This window comes from Balaenoptera physalus (genome assembly GCF_965194825.1).
Source record: "Balaenoptera physalus genome assembly, chromosome: 4".
Lineage (NCBI taxonomy): Eukaryota > Metazoa > Chordata > Mammalia > Artiodactyla > Balaenopteridae > Balaenoptera > Balaenoptera physalus.
In genome coordinates, this window is record NC_138891.1 from 29375649 (window position 1) to 29396321 (window position 20673).

At 33.9% G+C, this 20673-nt stretch overlaps 1 protein-coding gene across 1 annotated transcript in view; it reads left to right on the forward strand.

Annotated features, from left to right (window-relative positions):
• Window positions 1–20673, forward strand: part of LOC309660538 (uncharacterized protein) — a 701196-nt gene that overhangs the window by 158921 nt on the left and 521602 nt on the right. The gene's annotated exons all lie outside the window — the stretch shown is intronic.

Consider the following 20673-nt stretch of genomic DNA (forward strand, 5'->3'; position numbering starts at 1 on the left):
CAAAGGGGGCTTGCCACATGAATTCTGCCAACTTGGAGATGTCTTTTATTAGATTTTTTTCCTTTACATTTGTTGAAAGAGAGAAAATATGATAGCATCTCTCAAAGAAGAAATTCCAACCTTAAAAAACAAATTGAAAAGAAAGGAGTTACATTTTCCTTTCTGAATCATAAATTTGAAAAATTCTGGGAAATTACTAGTCTCCCCAGCATTGCTCAAGAAAATTATTAACCAACTTTAAATAAATCCTGCTGCTATCCACAGAGTCAGTCCTCACAAATCACAAGTCCACATCTGTAGAAAGACCTTGGAGGGGCCCCAATCACCTCTCAGAAAAATGTTTCTCTATGTCTATACTTTAAGTCAGAGCATTCTAACCCCACATCCAAACTTAAGGCAAATATGTTACCTAGCTTCATGTGAGGCAATAAGACAAAGCAGAACCAGAATATTGATTTGATGCATACAGATTTACAAACTATAGCTTATCCCACAAGAATCTAAGTACATACTTCCTTAAAATTTCATTAAGTGTAATCAATACCTAGGTCAGAAAACTTTTTTAAAGGATATAATGACATTCACAACTTAAAAAGAAGCTGTCAACTTAATATTCTTGTTCACAAAATTTCATCAGTGTTTCTTCCCTTTTTTATGGGTACTTTTTCATTGTGGTAAAAAATACATAACATAAAATTTGCCATCTTCACAATTTTAAGTATAACTATACGTATACTGTGCAACAGATCCCTAGAAGTTTTTGGTCTTGCCAAACTGAAACACTCTATCCACTGAACAACCCCCTTTATTCCCTCCCCTCAAGCCCTGGCAACCGTCATTCTACTTTCTGTTTCTAAGAAATTGACTACTTTGGGTACCTCTTATAAGTGTAATCATTCAGTTTTTATCTTTTTGTGACTGGCTTATTTCACTTAGCATAATGTTCTCAAGGATTTATTTTTGTTGTAGCATATGACAGTATTTCCCTTTTTAAGGCTGATATATATACAGATATATATAAATATATATATACACACACATATAATCATATTTTCTTTATCCATTCACCTGTAATGGACATTTAGCTTGCTTCTACCTCTTGGCTATTGTGAATAATGATGCTATGAACATAGGTGTGTAAATATCTCTTCAAGACCTTGTCTTCTATTTTTTGACATATACCCAGAAGAGGGTTTGCTGGATCATATGGTAATTCTATTTTTAAGTTTTTTGGGAAACTCCATCAGTTTTACACAGTGGCTGCACCATTTTACATTCCCACCAACAGTGCACAAGAGTTCAAATTTCTCCACATCCTCACCATCACATATTTTTTTCATAGTGGTCATCCTAACAAATATGAGGTAACATTTTAGCATGGTAACATTTAACATTTGATTTGCATTTCCCTGATTATTAGTTTTATTGAGCCTCTTTTCAAATGCTAGTTGACCATTTATATACATGTATTTTGAAAATATCTATTCAGGTCCTTTGCCTATTTTTAAATCTGGTTGCTCTTTTGAGATTTAGGAGTTGTTTAAATATTTTGAATATTAACCCTTTATCATATATATTTTTTGTTTTTTCTCCCATTGTGTAGGTTGCATTTTCACTGTTGATTGTTACTTGCTATGTAGAATTTTTTTAATTTGATGTAGTCCTATTTGTCAATTTTTGCCTTTGTTGCCTGTACATTTGGTGTTATATCCAAGAAATCACTGCAAAATCTAATAGCATGAAGCTTTTCCCTTATGTTTTCTTCTAGGCATTTTACAGTTTCAGGTCTTACATTTAGGGTTTAATCACTTTGAGTTATTTTTACGTATGGCATAAGGTGGATCCAGCTTCATCTTTTTGCATGTGGATATCCAGTTTTCCCAATACCATTTTTAAAAGAGACTATCTGTTCTCCATTGTGTAACTTTAAGAGTATTAGACTAAATATGTGAAGGTTTATTGCTGGGCTCTCTCTTGTGATCCATTGCTCTATATGTCTGTCTTTATACCAGTAATATACTGCTTTGATTACTATAGCTTTGTAGTAAGTATTGAAATCAGGATGTGTGAGGTCTCCAGCCTGCTTTTTCTAGTCAAAATTGTTTTGTCTACTCATGGTCCCTTGAGATTCCATATGAATTTCAGGGTGGATTTTTCCATTTCTGTAAAAAAAAAAACTGCCATTGGGATTTTGATAGAGATTACATTGAATCTGTAGATGGCTTTGGGTAGTATGATATTTTAAAAACATTAAGTCTTCCACTCCATGAAAATAGGTTAGATGTCTATTTTTATTATTTTCTGTAATTTCTTTCAGCAATGTTTTGCAATTTTTGAAACATACGTTTTTCACCTCTTGGTTAAGTTTATTCCTAAGTATTTTATTGCTTTTGATGTTATTGTAAATGGGTTGCTTTCTTAATTTTCTTTTCAGACTGTTCATTGTTATTGTATGAAAAACAACTGATTTTTGCATGTTGACTTTGTATTCTTCCATTTTACAGAAATTGTTAATTAATTCCAACAGTTTTTCTTTTTTACCAGTTCTTTGGGATTTTCTATATACAGGACTATATCATCAGCAAATAATGGCAATCTTACATCTTCCTTTACAATGTAGATACTTTTATTTATTTTTCTTGCCTAATTGCTCTGGCATGGACTTCCAGTACTACACTGAATAGAAATGGTGAGAGTAGACATCCTTGGCTTGTTCTTGATTTTAGAGGAACAGATTTCAGTTTTTAACCATTGAGTATAATGTTAGATATAAGCTTTTTTATATATGATTATTATGTTGGTTCAATTTCTTCTATTCCTAGTTTGTTGATTGATTTTACTCTAAAAGTATGTTGAATTTTGTCAGATACTTGTCCTTCATTAATTAAGATGAACATGTAGTTTTGTTCTTCATTGTTTAATGTGGTGCAGTAAAGTGATTATCTTCATATGTCGAATCATTCTTATATTCCAGGAAAAAAAAAAAAAATTTTGTCATGGTGTATAATACTTTTAATGTGCTGTTGAATTTGGCTAGCTAATGTTTCAATGAGGATTTTTGCATCTATGTTCATCAGGGAAATTGGCCTGTAATTTTCTTTTCTTATAGTATCTTTGTCTGATTTCGGTATCAGGGTAATCCTGGCCTCATAGAAAAGAGACTGAAAGTGTTCCCTCCTCTTAAATATTTCGGAGTAATTTGAGAAATACTTATGTTAATTCTTCTTTAAATGTTTGGTAGAATACATCAGTGAAGCCATCGAGTCCTGGGCTTTTCCTCATCAGGAGGTTTTTTTGATTACTGATTCAATCTCCTTTCTAGTTATAGGTCTGTTCAGATTTTGTATTTCTTCATGATTCAGTCTTGGTAGGATATAGATGTTTATCCATTTCTTTTAGGTTATCCCATGTGTTAGCATATACACGTTCATAGTGGTCTCATGATCTTTTGTATCTCTGTGGCATTGTTGTAACTCCTCTTTGATTTCTGATTTTTGTCATTTGAGCCTTCTTTTTTTCTTACTTATCTAGCTAAAGGTTTGTCAATTTATTGATCTTTTATTAAAAAACAACTCTTACTTCTGTTGATGTTTTTTCTAGTGCTTTTTTTGTTTTCTATTTCATTTATTTCTTCTCCAATCTTTATTATTTCCTTCTTTCTGCTAACTCTGGGCTTAGTTTGTTGTTCTTTTCTTAGTTTCTTGAAGTCTAAAGTTTGATGTTCCTTTGTGATTTTTTTAAATGTAGGCATTTACTGCTATAAATTCCCCTCTTAGTACTTCTTTTGCTGCATCCTGTAACTTTTTGTATGTTGTGTTTCCATTTTCATTTGTTTCAAAACATTTCTTAATTTCCCTTGTGTTTTCCTGTTTTACTCATTAGTTTATCAAGAATGTTTTGTTTAGTTTTCCCATATTTGTGCCCTTTCCATTTTTCTTTCACTATTGATTCTAGTTTCATTCCATTGTGGTCAGAAAAGATATTTTGTGTGACTTAAATCTTCTTAAATTTGGTGAGACTTGTTTTCTGTCCTAATATGTGATCTATCCTGCAGAATGTTCTGTGCATACTTGAGAAGAGTGTTGCTGTTAAGTGGAGTTTCCTGTATATGTCTCTTCGGGACAATTGGTTTACTGTTGTTTAAGTCTTCTGTTTCCTTATTGATCTTCTGTTTCTTCCATCCATAATTAAAAGTTAGATATTGAAATCTCCTATTGTTGGGTTGCTATCTATTTCTTCAGTTCTATCAATGTCTACTTCATATATTTGTGTGCTCTACTATTAGGTACATCTATATTTATAAATATTATACTTTGCTGGTGAATTGACCCTTTAATTATTATATAGTGTCCTTCTTTGTCTCTTGTAACAGTTCATGACTTAAAATCTATTAGTCTGATATATGTATGGCCATTCCTGCTCTCTTTTTGTCACCATTTGCACATAATATTTTTTTCTATCTTTTCACTTTCAGACTATGTGTCCTTATATCTAAAGTGAGTCTCTCTATATTAAGCAATTAATAACAGATCTTAAGGGAGAACTAGACAATAATACAACAATTGCAGGGGAATTCAATACATCACTATCAGCAATGGCTAGATCATCCAGACAGAAAATCAACAAGGAAATGTTGCAAGTGAACCACACTTTAGGACAAATTGACTTAATAGACATATACAGAATATTCCATCTAACAGCAGCAGAATACACATTCTTTCCAACTGTGCATGGAACATTCTTAAGATAGACCATACGATAGGCCACAAAACAAATTTTGGAAAATGTAAGGTTGAAATCATACCAACTATCTTTTCTGACCACAATGGTATGAAACTAGAAATCAACAAGAGAAAAGTAAAGAGATTCACAAACATGTGAAAACTAAACAAGACACTTCTAAACAACCATTGAGCAAGAAGAAATCAAAAAGGAAATAAAAAATTATCTTAAAATGAACATTAAAAAAACAACATATCAAATATTGTGGGATGCAGCAAAAGGAGTTTTGCGAGAAAAGTTTAAAGCATAAACACATAGGTTAAAATTTTTAAAGAACTCAAATAACAGAACTTTACAAGTCCAGGATCTAGGGGAAAAAATTAAACCCAAAGTTAGAAGGAATGAAATAATAAGGATTGGAGCTAAAATAAATAAAATAGAGACCAGATAAACATAGAAAGGATCAACAAAACTAACAGCTGGATCTTAAAAAAAATAAAATTGACAAACCTTTAGCTGGACTAAGAAAAAAAAGCTCAAATAAATAAAATTAGAAATGAAAAATGAGACATTACAACTGATAATATAGAAATACATAGGATCATAAGATTTGTTGATATGTAATTGTTCATACTATGAACAATTACATATCAACAAAACAATTACATATCAACAAATTACATAATCTAGAAGAAATGGACAAATTTCTAGACCAACACAACCTACCAAGCCTGAATCAAGAAGAAATAGAAAGTCAGAGCAGACCAATAACAAGAAAGTGAATTAGTAATCAAGAAACCCCAAACACAGAAAACTCCAGGACCAGATGGCTTCTCTGGAGCATTCTACAAAAAATTTAAAGAAAATTTAACACCAATTCTCCTCAAACTCTTTCAAGTTATCAGGGAGGAGGGAACACTTCCTAATTCATTCTATAAGGCCAGAATTACTTTGGTAACAAAACCAGATAAGGATACCATAAGAAAATTATAGACCAATATACCTGATGAATATATATGCAAAAATTCTCAGCAAAATATTAGCAGTCAAATTAAAAAACACATTAAAAGAATTATACATTGTGACTAAATGGAATTTATGCCTGGGATGCAAGGATGGTTCAAAATACACAAATCAATAAATGTAATACATAACATCAATAAAGTGAAAGGTAAAAATCACATGATTTTATCTCAATAGTTACATAAAAACCATTTGACAAAATACAACATCCTTGCCTGATTTAAAAAAAAAAAAAAAAAACCTTAACAGACTGGGTATAGAAGGAACATAACTCAACATCATAAAGCCCATATACAACAAACCCACAGCTAATATTATAGTCAATTTAAAGAAATAGAAAGTATTTCCTCTAACATCAGGAACAAGGCAAGGATTCCACCCTCAGCACTACATTCCAGCATTCCATTATACTGGAAGTCCTAGCCAGAGCAATTAAGCAAGACAAAGAAATAAAAGGCATCCAAATCAGAAAGGAAGAAGTAAAATTGTTGTTATTTGTTTGTGATATGATCTTATATGTAAAAAATCCCAAAGAATCAGTCAAAAAACTGTTGGAATTAATCAACAATTTTAGTGATATGGCAGGATACAAAAAATCAACAAACAGAAATTTATTGCATTCCTTTACACTAACGATGAAGCATCTGAAAAAGAAATAAAGCCATCCCATTCACAATAGCACCAAAAACAACACCTTCAGAATGGGAGAAAAAATTTGAGAACCACATATTTTATAAGGTGTTAATATCCAAAATAGATAAAGAACTTAATCAACTCAATAACAAAAACAAAACATATAATTAAAATATGAGAAGAACTAAATAGACATTTCTCCAAAGAGGACATCAAAATGGTCAACAGAAAGATACAAAAATGCTCAACATCACTAATCAACATCACTAATCATCAGGGAAATGCAAACCAAAACCACAATGAGATATGACCTCATACCTGTTAGACTGTCTATCATCAAGAAAAGAGACAAGAAGTACTGGCAAGGATGTGGTGAAAAGGGAACACTTATACATTATTGGTGAGAATGTAAATTGGTCCAAGCACTGTGGAAAACAACATGGAGATTCCTCAAAAAAATTAAAAACAGACCTACCATATGATCCAGCAATTCCACTTCCAGGTATATAAGCAAAGGAAGTGAAAACAGGATTTCAAGCTGATATAGGCACCCCCATGTTTATTGCAGCATTATTCACAATAGTCAAGATGTGAAAACATCTTAAATGCCCATCAGTGGATGAATGTACAAAGATGTGAAACAAATACACCATGGAATATTATTCAGCCATGTGAAAGTTATCCTACCTTTGCAACAAGATGAATGGACTTGAACACTTTATATTAAGTGAGATAATTCACACAGAGAAAGATGAGTAATGTATGATATCACTTATATGTGGAATCTAAAAATGTTAAACCTCTAAAATCGAGTAAAATGCTGGTTACTGGGGGATGGAAAGAGGGGAGAGAAGAGTGATGGTGTTTAAGGGTACAAACTTGTAACAAGCAGTAAATAAACCATAGAGCTCTAATGCACAGTATAATGAGTATAGACAATAATACTGTACTATAGTTATGTAATGTAATATGATAAATATTGCTATACTGGCATATTACAAAGTAAGATCAAAGTAACCACACTACATCTTAAACTTAAACAAGTTACACGTCAAATTTATTCAATAAAAATTTTTTTAATTTCAAAAAATTAGTGATGTAATATACCCCAAACCGTTGAATTGTACACTTTAACTTGGTTAATTGTATGTACATGAATTATATCTCAATAAAGCTGTTAAATTTTTTTAAATAAAGTTAGACAAATCATAAACTATATACAGCATAGAGTTTGGTTTTGATTTTTATCTATTCAGCCACTAAACTCAGTCTTTTGACTGGGGACTTTAATCCATTTATATTTAAAGTAATTACTGATAGGGAAGGACTTCCTAATTGTCATTTTGTTATTTTCTGAATGTCTTCTAGTTATTTTGTCCCTCTTTTCCTCTCTTGCTGACTTCTTTTGTGTTTCATTGATTTTTGTTTTTGTTGTAGTAAAGTGCTTTGATTTCTTTCTCATCTTCTTTTGTGTATCTTCTATAGATATTTTTTGTGGTTACCATGGAGATTATACAAAACATCTTATAGGAATCTATTTTAAACTGATAACAGCGTAACTTCAATTTCATACAGAGACTCTTCTTTACATCTTCCCTTTATATTATCAATTTCACAAATTACATCTTTTTATATTTTGTGTCCATTAATGGTTTTACAGTTATAGTATTGTTTATGCTTTTATCTTTTAAATTCTAGATCAGAATTAAAAGTGATATAAGCACCACTGTTACAGTATTGCCAGATTCTGTATTTGTCTGTATTTGTCTATATATCTATCTTCACCAGGGAGCTATGTATTTTCATATGCTTTTGTGTTCCTGTGTTGCATCCTTTAGTTTCAACTTGAAGGACTCCCTTTAGCATTTCTTGTAAAGCAAGTTTTGTGGTGATAAACAAACACTGAGGGAGTTTATCTGGGAAGGTCTTTATTTCTCCTTCAATTTTAAAGACAGTTTTTCTTGACATAATATTCTTAGTTGGCAATTTTTCTTTCAGCAGTTCTAACATATCATTCCACTCCCTTCTGGCTTGCATGTTTCTGCTGAGAAATCTGCTGATTGTTTTATGGGAGTTCCCTTGTATGTAACAAGTCACTTTTTCTTGTTGCTTCAAAATTCTCTGTTTTTGACTTTTAACAATGTGATTATATTATGTTAGTGTAGATTTCTTTAAATTCCTGTTTGGAATATTTTTAGCTACATCTGGATGTCCATTTCCTTCCCCAGATTTGGGAAGTTTGCAGCCATAATTTCTTTAAACGCGCTGTCTGCTCTTTTCTCTCTCTCTTCTTCTGCAACTCCTATAATGTGTATTTTGCTCCCCTTGATGGTGTCGCATAAGTCCCTTAGGCTTTCTTCACCATTCTTTATTCTTTTTCCTTTTTGTTCCTTTGACTCAATAATTTCAAATGACCTGTCTTTGAGTTTGCTAATTCTTTCTTCTGCTTGATCAAGTCTACTGTAAAACTCCTTCAGGAAATTTTTCAATTCACTTATTGTATTCTTCAACTCCAGAATTTGTTTGGTTCTATTTTGTTTCTCTCTGTTGATGTTTTCATTTGGTTCATGAATCACTTTCCTAATATTTGCTTATTTGTGCTCTCTTGTAGCACACTGAGTTTCTTTAAGAAGATGATTTTGAATTCTTTGCCAGGTAATTCGTAGGTCTCCATTTCTGTAGGGTCAGTTTCTGGAGATTTATTTTGATATTTTGATTGGGTCATGTTTCCCTGATAAACAACCACCTCTCTCAATATTTATGAACTGGCTTCCTACAGGAGAAAACCTCCACCAATCAGCCTGTCTAAAGATTCTGTGGGCCTCTCAGACCTTTTCCGGGGATGCATCTTCTTAGGGCTATACATGTAATTTTCCAATTAGAGAGGTTTACAGGTTTCTCTTTCAGGAGTTTGTGATCTCTTGCTCCTTCTGGTGTCTATCTGCAGTAATGCAATTTCTCTGTCACTGCAACAACTCAGCTTTCTTTTTTTCTCAGTAGCCCCCCAGGCATTCAAATATGCCAGTTTCATCAATGCTGGGAGTCAGGTGAAACAGATATCAGTCCCTTGGAACACTATCCAAAAAGTCAGAATTTTGGAGGTATATTCCACTCTTTTCTTTCCCTAAAGGAGAAGCTGTGAGTTGGTTGTTTATTCCGGATCACACTAAACTGTGTTGGCTTGGAGGAAGGGATACAGTGGGTGAAATGAAATAGCTTTTCTTACTCATTTCAATATGGGTATTCTTGGCTTTGAGTTTGCCTGGGGTGTAACAATTTCTTAACTAGTTTCTGGAGTTCTCATAAAGGTTTTTTGGACCGTATATTTTTGTTAAGTCAGTGTCTCTGTTGGGAAACAAGGCCTAGGGCCTCCTATTCTGCCATCTTGCTATCATCATCATTATCAGGAGTATTTTTTAACTTCATTTATTTGTTTGACAAACTTTATTAAGTGTCTTCTACATGTTAGTTCTAGGCTAAGTATCAGTAATGCAAAGATAAATAATATAATGTTCAAGTTTTCATTATTGAAATTCCATCATTTTCTAAATTCTCCCAGCAGTATTTTGATTCCAGAACTATAAATTCTTATATGTATTTTTTATTAATTTACTTTTCATTGTTTTTCTCAGCTTTACTGAGGTGTAGTTTACTTTTTAAATGTGTCTTTATGACATGCCTTAATTTATTTCCAGTTGTTCAGTGCTTATCAAAGCTGAGCTTTTTTATAAAAATATTTATAATTTCTATTAAAATATAAAATATAGTATATTTAAATGATGTTATATAGTTTCTAATAATTGAAGTACTTTTACATGTTATATCATATAAACAAACTCTGAATTAGAAATAAGGTCACAGTAGTGATCTGTAGAGAAATGATTCATATTTTATCTGAACCTAGATTCCATTTCACATTACTTTGTCATTATACATGGCACTGTTAGATTTAATTCTAGTACTCTGCAACATGATATTAATAAGAGCTAAATTAATACAGCTCAATGAAAAAGAATTCATATTTAAATGACCAGACATCTTCATTATCTACTACATTGTAATAATCGCAAAGAACATACCAACTGTTATTTTTATTGTAATCATCGTATAGCAAGATTTTATAGAAGAGGTGTTGTTATTGTTGTTTGCTTTTGTTTTGCCAATTCCTGATTGCTATATTATTCTCATTCCTTGTAATACATACATCTTGATGAGCCTGCCTGGAGTCTCTGCTCTGAGAAATGCCTCCCACCCAAACTTTACACAGCCACAGTGGCTCCCCTGCCAGAACTGAATGGATGAGAAGTAAACACCTTATCTAACCTGGATCTATCATGCTCTGTGTCCTGAGAATGTGTAATTGGAACTAAGAGACATTAATTTAGACTCTAGATTTGTAATATGTAAATTGATGAACTAGGGAAAATAATATTTAATCATATGAACTAAGAAACGGAATATTAGTTTTCCAAATGTTAAGAGTAAAATAAACGTACACAAAGGAAGCTAAACAAAGATTGAGAGAAAAAGCTCTGGGAGGTTTCTAAATCCTTTCTGAGGTTCACCTGCATTCCCATACTTGGAGTCTGGGAAGTCTCCCAGTTAACATTATAATAATGCTTTCCATTTATATAAACTAGTTCATGTTGGTCTCTATTTAAAATAATTAACTCTTTGGATGCCAGTAATACATTGCTGCAAATAAGCATATCTCCTAAGTAAATGAGCCAGATATTCTGTACCTAAAAATGGTAAGTTTCAGATGGTCACTTTGATGTAATAATTGATGAATTCACTCTTTCTGGAGATCTATTTATTCCTAGAAGGAAGTTCTTTCAAGGTGAAATCAATCCCAGTAAACTTTCCATAATAAAATTAACCTATAGTAACTAATCCACTTCTCAGCAGACTCTGTCAACACAGTGCTGTTTGAGGAACCACCAACCTCCCCTGCTGACCATAGGCTGATCTTAATATCACATGGAAGAGTGTGCTGCCTGGCTCAAGCAATTATATGAACAGAACAGTTTTCAGTTGATTTCTAAATACCCAGAGAGACATCATCTTCCAGATATTAAAGGATCTCTACGAAAATAGGTTCCCCCAAAGGAAACTTCAGTTCAACTGAAAATCAACAACAGTTAATTAATAACTTTGCTCAATGCAAATTACCTTGACCTGTTTAGTGCTGGTCCTGCTTTTAACTACAACTTTCATACAAAGAGTATATCAAATAAGCTTGAGGGATTCTCCTTGCCAGTGACTGAAAGGATCTCCTTCAGCTGAGGGTCAGGCAGAATAGAAAAGATGAGCTATCTGGAAATGAGAATTAGGTTTTCCCTCCTCATGATGCTAACATCAGTGGCTTTTCTTGCAAGAAAAATCCTTTCCAAAATTGACTAATTTGGGGGTTTTAAACAAAGTGATCATTGTATGATACTTTTTATTTAATAACTAGGTTAGATTTAGTCTTCCAAAAAAAAATCAAGTTCCACTTAATAACCAAATAACTGGTTACTGGCCAATTGTCTTCAGAATGACCAGATGTTCATTAGCATTATTAATCCATGCTGAATGCATCCTCAAGCTCCAACTAGATTACATAGTTTTCCACTGCACCAGACCTGGAACAGAGTGTGTCTAGATTTGTCTATCACCAGCCAAAATCATCCTGATCCACTTCACCTCCCACCTCTTCACCTTTTTCTGTTTACCCATCTTAGACCTCCCACTTCCTGCTCCCGGAGAGTTATTAGTATTACAACAAATACTGTTTGAGTGATCTTTCTATAGTTCCTTGACTTCTTTAAGGAGAGTCAACATATAAAACTAATAAAAAATAAAGTTTCAAATCAAACATACTTAGAAGTAATAAAGACTTTTATTGACTATAGACTATGAAGCTAACAACCTTAACTTTATGTTTATAAATCAAATTTTGGTTGGCACATTGGCAGTATTTAAATTCTGTGAACACTTTTAATAGTGAAGTACTGTGACTAAATGGCTTTTTTTTTGGTATGATTCCTAAATAAGGTGCCAGTCAAGCTGAAGGAAAATATTTAATCTATGACGTGGTCTATGGCCTGTTCAAGTTGACCTCATTTATTATCTTCTTAAACTGTAGCTTTTAAATGTAGCCAACAGTCCTAAGCTGTATAACCCATATGGTGAAAGCATGGTTCTACTGCTATGAGTGTCATTGTTGATATCTCATTGCCAAAATAGCGGAACACAGAGCACACTCACACGTAAAAGCCTCACACCATTTTTGAGAGAATTCAGTTAGTCACTGGCTCTATAAATGTGTGATCTGTTTCTACTATACAGACCTTGAAATGAACTACATCCCAAAGGGTGCTCAAAACATCTGGAAGATAGTATGTTGGTCAAAATTTGTACTATGGGATTTCTTTTTAAATAGCAGTTTATAGATAAAGACACATGTTTTAATCAGAATTTTAGATATCTGTGTAATATTTAGAAAATATTTATGTCAATCTCATAATAATTACTGCCTGGAAATCAATTGGAAATTAACACATTTATTTTCTGCTACAGAGGGAAATTAAAGGAAATACGGTGCTCTCTAAAGCAATGTTTCACCCAAATAGAACATGGCTTACAGTGTACTAGCAAAGTGGATACGTTCACTTCATGACAAATGACATTCCATGGCCCACACCCATCATGCGGAGTGGTGGTTCTCAAACTTTAACAGGTATCAGAATCACCTGGAGGAGAATTCATAGATTGCTAAGGCACACCCCCAGAGCTTCTGATTCAGTAGGTCTTGGATAAAGCCCAAGAACTGGCATTTCTTAACAGGTTCTGAGGTAATGCTGAGGTTTCCGTGCTGATGTTAATAGTCCAAAAATCACACTTTGAGGATTAAAGTTATACGTAATAAAAGGACCATCTAAGTTTAGCTAGCTGTAACTATTGTTGACATTCAGCCAAATAAAATGGTCAAGTACTAGGGGGAAAAAAAAAAAAAAACAGGGAAAAATGTCTTTCCATTAACTCTCATCTTAGAAATCCATTCTAGAAAGTTCACTGAATCTGTGAAACCAATATATATGTTAGTTACTGGCTGATAACGGTGGAGGATAGAGCTAACACTGGGTTATTTTGCCAGAAATTCCATTTCCTAACAAGTATTTTTTTATATTTCACAAGAGTAACTAATATCTTTAAGCTTTCTCTTTAGTCTGTAAGGAATCCTCTAATTTCTAATACCTGATGTAGCTCCAGAAAAAAAAGAGAGAGAGAAAGTACATGAAGGACTTAGTAGGAAAATTTACTCCTATGCAGTCCTCAACAGTAAGAGAGAGGAAACATTTCTATTTTTAAATTAGTTAACTTTGCATTTCAAGGAATAGTTAGAAATTTTTATGTACACATACAATTTGACTTTTAATTCTTCACCCCACTGCTTTAAGGTCGGGTGTATATGTCCCTACTTAATCCCCTCCTGCAGATCCTGAAAGATCTTTAAGCATGCAGCTTCCCCCACTTCCCTGCTACCCAACTGGGAAGATATGAGCCAGACAATCAATGGCCCAAAAGAGAGGCTAATCTTGCTCAGCCTCATATATATCAGTTGGTGTGATCATGTGGCCCATAAACAATAGGGGAAATTACTCCTAAGAGAAAAATAGGAGGAAAAAAACCTAAGTAGATCTTTATAGCAAAAATTAGTTATATTATTTCAAGTGCTGTGAGTTCTTAACTATTAGACATGAAGCTCTCACTAAATTGAATGATGATGTTTCTGATTTTGTGGTCTTTTCAGCCAAAACTGGTATTATGTTTACCTTTGTGTTTTCTTCGAAGCAAACATTTTCTTAGCAAATTAATGGTACAACTAAGATTATAGGAGACAGTTTTAAACAACTTAAAGGAATAAATTTGCTGAATTGCCCCCCATAGTATCACACATGCATCCTTTATAATCAATTTACTGATCACGAATAATTCTTAGCCATTCATACAGATATGTCTTTTACGGACTCCTACTAGGCCTTGTTAAAGTTATAATAAGTGTGTTAAAATTTTTCAGTTACATGAATTTTAAAAGAGTGTATAATTCTGGCTATTTTCTTCCAAGTTAGGCTGAAGTAGCTAAGTTTCACTATAAAAGCTATGCAATAAAGACACATATACATTTTTTATTTCAATTTTCCCCTATTTTGACTTGTCCATAGTGACATATTCTTTGCTAGCATGAATGTCTCAGAGATGACTGTTTTGACTATCTCATACTAGTATTTAGCTCATACTATCAGGGTTTCTTTTCTTATGACACTATGAATGTTTCTTTGCCTGTTAGTAGATACAATTCAATTCAATGTACCTTTCTTTTTCATAGAAGTTTTCAAAATTTTTTGTTGCAATTTTAATGTTTTTATTAACCAGTGTCCTCAAAAATAAGCTTCAAGGTTATATAATATTTTAAAGAAAGACTTGAAATTCTAAATTCCTATAAAACATACGACTTAACCTACCTAAACTGTCATGACAAGAAAGCAGTGGACTGAAAACGGTAGAAGGAAGTAGCAATGCATACCTGGTATTGAGGTTACAAATATGATGGTATCATTATGAGAATGACTAACCTGAAACAATAAGCACCTTGAAAACCATATTCTAAACCAGTTTAATCCTCATATAAGCACAGGTCACTTCAAAATTAATACGTGATCTTCCCAGTAAGTGTTGGTCTTACAAAGTGAAAACCCAATGGCTTGCTTGTATGATGAGTCACACTTTATCATTACTTCAATGAGAAGGCATGCATAAATATGCAAGTATTCTGAAGTATTTCAGCTATGTGAAATCACAGGCAAATTGCATCTGCCACGGGCTTCCCTGGTGGCGCAGTGATTGAGAATCTGCCTGCCAATGCAGGGGACACGGGTTCGAGCCCTGGTCTGGGAAGATCCCACATGCCGCGGAGCAACTGGGCCCGTGAGCCACGATTACTGAGCCTGCGCGTCCAGAGCCTGTGCTCCGCAACAAGAGAGGCCGCAATAGTGAGAGGCCCGCGCACCGCGATGAAAAGTGGCCCCCGCTTGCCACAACTAGAGAAAGCCCTCACACAGAAACAAAGACCCAACACAGCCATAAATAAAATAAATAAATAAATAAACAGAATAATCATAAAAAAAAAAAATTGCATCTGCCACTCACAAGGTATCAATCTTCAGTCTGTTTTTATCTGGTTTTAATCTTAATTGCCCCCTATGTCACAACAGACTGCATGTCTAAAATGTGTAAACTATATTATCTTGCATAGTTATAAACATAAAACCTATGTGATGTTTAATAAACATATTGTCAACATTTTCCTAATATATTACAAAAATTATGGGAAGTATCAAACTACTTGGGGGGAAAAGTTTATGCAGCCTTCTTTTACAACTGGAATAGGAGAAATTTTAATTGTATGTTCTTTTCTGGGAAAAGTAGAGCTGGACATTTATTTGAAGTTTTTGAACATGTTGTCTCCATAAAGCTGAATTCTGTAATCATAAGTATTAAAGCATATCTGTAAGAGTATCATATGCTCCCTTCTGATTTGAAGAAAATAAGCCTAATAAATATTTCTATAGTTTTGAGAATTATATCATTATGTAGCTATAGATGATTCACTATATTAACCTAAATATTGGTCCACCTGTTTATCAATTATGCACATGAAGAAATAAATATTCTGACCAGACTTGAGAGAGAAAAAAAATCACCTTTTACCTTGGTGAGGAATAAAAAGAATCTGAGATACCCCAAATAGTAAAACTGTTCAGACTTTAATCTTTTCAGTAGAATAAAATTTTAGTCCATTTTTATTTTCTCTCATTCTTATTAACTTTTACTAATTGACTGAATATTAAGCTCTGTGAAGACAGGGTACATCAACTCTTCTTTGCATTCCTAGTATCTAAAACAATGCCATTTACAAATAGATGTTCAACAAATGTTTGCCAAATTGTAATCTTCATAAAGATCCCATTAAACAAAAAAATCACTTGACACTCCATAAACAGGCAAGATGTATATCAGTATAGTCTCAGTCAAGTACCATACTTAGAAGAAGTTGATATTGCTTAAATCTATGGATAAAATCCAAAATTGACATGGCACTTTTGTCAGGCTTTTGAAGCTCATGATGACCTTCTCAAACGTATGTTACCGGGAGTGTATTTTTTTTTCACTCTATGACCCTCACATTTCTTGTGATTTTTTTGTCCCATATTCAGTTGAAACCAGTATATCCCTACAAAGATCAAAGAGTAAAACAGTGACCTTTACACAGTTAGATATTTAAACGATATTCTTTTTAAGTATCTATTAGACAAGATTTACTTCATGCCATTTTCAATCAACTGCACAGACAGGCCGTGGGTATATAAGATAAATTCCTCTATTCGAGCTAACAAAAATATTTCATCTACACTTTGTTTATCCATGGAAAGAAACTGAGCATGTCCTCTGCAGTTTTACTACAGGTCATCTGAAGGGCAGCCCCTGGATTCCTCTAATCCACGCAGACTTCCCAAGGGCCAGAGAACAAGGCTCGTTTGATACAGCACCTGCTGTGAGCCCATCACTTGGATACTTTTTCTGCAAATTTTTGCCAGACTGTGAATAGTGTAATATGTAAAAGGGGGGAAAAGAAGCTCAAAGAGCAATAGGAAAATCGGCAGCAAATCAACAAAAATACCATTAAGAATCACGGATCAATCATTTCACATAACTTTCCCCAATATGGTTGCACTGGCCATATGTCAGCAATTGGCACCCAGGTCTCATAGATATTGTCTACATGCTTTATTGTCTAAGTATCTTTATTGTTTCTGACCTATGATTCAGGTATGCAGCAAAAAATAACTATATTTCCTAATCATTCACTTCTAAGTAGAAAATGCCATAGCAACTAAAACTTGTACATAGAATAGTATCAGAGATTGGAAAGCATTTATGAAAAAAACGTTTTCAACCATTAGTATAAGTAAGCAATACGGTGTTCCATAAGAGAGAAAAGAAGGCCTACGTTTCTAACTGTAGTTAAGAAATGGCTTTGGTGTTGAGACTAATAGGACTAGTCACACCTCATACAAGAGATCGACTGAAAGTAAACTAAATTCTAAGTGGGTTGCAGTTCCAATGCTCTAAATTAATAGAAATCTGTGCAAAATCTTATTTCCTACCACCTTTTATAAACGCTGTGCAAATTTAAGTGACTTCAGGTATAGAATAGTAAAAGAACAACATCCTTTGAATTATTTTAGTTTTCATTCTAATACGCAGGCTGTCTGACTCAGATACTAGAAGCCGACATGCACAGACTGGGTAATGAAAAACAGCGTCTAACATAGAAAAGCAGAAAATACCACAACAACCTCAAAAATATTCACTCCTCTTCCAGTCTTCTCAGCAACATTCATAAATTGTGTCTGCCAATGTTGCTTTTATGGCTCAGAAGAAAAACATCTCTGTCCTCTAAGAACTCAGTCTGTGAAAGAAATCATCCAAGGCATGTACACAAGTTCGGTACAAGGAGGAATACCTGTTAGCACATTACTGCTGAACAGAGTAGCTTCAGAAGGAGACAGCATTTGAGCTGGACCTCAAAGGATAAGCAAGATTGCAAGAGGCAGAGATGGACAGTTGCCCACTTTGTGAACAGCAGTTATACTTAAACCACATCTTGTATTTCTTTGCATCTCTTGCACTGAGTGCAATGCCTTAACATAATAAGCATTCCATATATAATTCCTACTGAAAATATTTTCATATTGAAGAATTATACTAATGTATTAATTTATATCTTGGCCTGGTATTCATGATCATGTACAATCTCATTCCAACCTTTCTTTTAATCCTATTACACAATACTCTGGGAGATAAAAGCTTTGCTCACCATTTCTATATTTTCCAGAGCACATTCGTTTGCCCATGACATGCACAACTCAGAATTATCTTTTGCTAATTGAACTTTTATGCATCCTTGAAAATTCAGTTTAATTTCATCTCCTCCTGAAGCCCAGACAGCAGTCATCAACCCCTCATTTGAACTTTTTATATATTTTTTTCTTTAAAAGTATTCATTTCTGGGGCTTCCCTGGTGGCGCAGTGGTTGAGAATCTGCCTGCTAATGCAGGGGACACGGGTTCGAGCCCTGGTCTGGGAAGATCCCACATGCCGCGGAGCAACTGGGCCCGTGAGCCACGGCTACTGAGCCTGCGCGTCTGGAGCCTGTGCTCCGCAACAGGAGAGGCCGCGATAGTGAGAGGCCCGCGCACCGCGATGAAGAGTGGCCCCCGCTTGCCGCAACTGGAGAAAGCCCTCGCACAGAAACGAAGACCCAACACAGCCAAAAATAAATATAAAAATAAATAAATAAAATAAGACCTGGTGCAACCAAATAAATAAATAAAAAAAAAAAAAAAAAAGTATTCATTTCTTAACACAGCCATAAATAAATAAATAAAATTAAAAAAAAAAAAGTATTCATTTCTTATACTAGAGCCTTTGAAGTTAAGGAACCATATCTTTAGTATTATGGGTTCTTCCTAAATGCTTCATTTCTTATACATAATTGTCATATGATAAATATGCTTGACAGAATCTGGGCTAAAGTACAAATAATTAGGGGGTTTGGGGTTGTTGTTTACATTCAGCTTGTTTATTAAGCATCTTGAAGTTTTTACTCCATTTCACGACTAAAACTGGAAATAATAGATGATACATTTGGATATATTTTTACTTCTTTACATTTAACTTTTTATTTTGAATATTATGCTTACATAAAAGTTACAAAATAGTACAGAGAGCTCCTATACACCCATCACCCAGGTTCCCCTCCTGTTAACTTCTTCCACAACCTTGCTACATTATTATAGCTAACACATTAACAAGGCACAATATTAACTATACTACGGATCCTATTAAATGTTACCAGTTGATCCTCTAATGATCTCAAGATCCTATCCAAGATTCCACATTGTATTTAGTTGTTATTTCTCCTTAATCTCCTCCAATCTGTAACAGTTTATCAGCTTTGCCTCTCATAATCGTGACTTTTTTAGAAGAACTAGTCAGTTATTTTGTAGAATGTTTCTTATTTTGGCTCTATCTGATGTTTTCTCATCATTGGAACGAAGTTACGGTCAGACTATTTACATGATGTCTGGCTTCCAAGATGGAAGAGAGGAAGGTGCCTGTCCTCTTAAAACCCAGAACATCACTTTAACTGCATCCTATTGGTCAGAACAAGGGATAAGGCCAGCCCAGATTCAAGAGGAGGGGCCACAGATTCCACTTCAGGATGTGAGGAACAGATTGACCTACAGGAATGGAAGTAATAGACAGTGACCATCTTTGAAGACTATCTACCACAACTGGGTTTTCAAAAATACTTTTCAAAAAAAAAGCAAAAAAACAAAAACACTTAACAAGACAACCAAAACCTGGGAATCTGCCACTTGTTACACTGAACATTTTTAATTATCTGAAACTCCTTTAAAGTAGGGCTAAGTTTCTTCTCTGGCTAATTCACGGCGTGTGGCAGCCATGGAGGACTGCTGCTACGATCTCCCCTTAAAGAAGAAAACTGCCAGGAGGAGTACAGTTAGCCAGTAGCTTTTGGCTTTTGCTTTTTGAGGCTCTGCTCTAGCATTCCTGCCAGGGCCACACCCTTCGCAGCTTGCTTCTGGTCCGTGACTAAGTATGGTAGTGGAACTGGTCACTTCTACTCGTCCCAGGAGTTCTCTAATGAGCACTCTTCACTCAAGAGCTCCCCATCAGCCCATAGAGACTTACAGCCACAATGTAGTCTGAGGCTTTGCCTAGTCAAGTCTCCTTCCCTGTCTTGTCCCCTTCATGGGTATCAGACCTGAATTGTAATTAGTGGTTTTTTAATACTTAAATTCCAAATAAAGTAAATCATATGTGTTTAAGGAAATGAAGTAAAAGTAGAAAAAGATTAATCCACAATATTCTCATTAATCAAAACCAGCACATTCATGAATATTAAAAATCTTCTTTCATTTTCAACATTCATCCACATAGAGCAGAAACATTTTCTTGAAAACTGTAAGATAAAAAAACAATATCTCAACTGGCTTTTATATGAAACTATCTCTTCAAATGAAAAAAATATTGTCCTTATAATTATCTTGTTTTGGAGAAAATTAAAAATATTCCTGACAGCATAACAAAATCTTATATCTATAATAGAGAAAACATTACTCTGTGGCCAGGAATCACTTAATCCAGTCAAAAAGACTGACC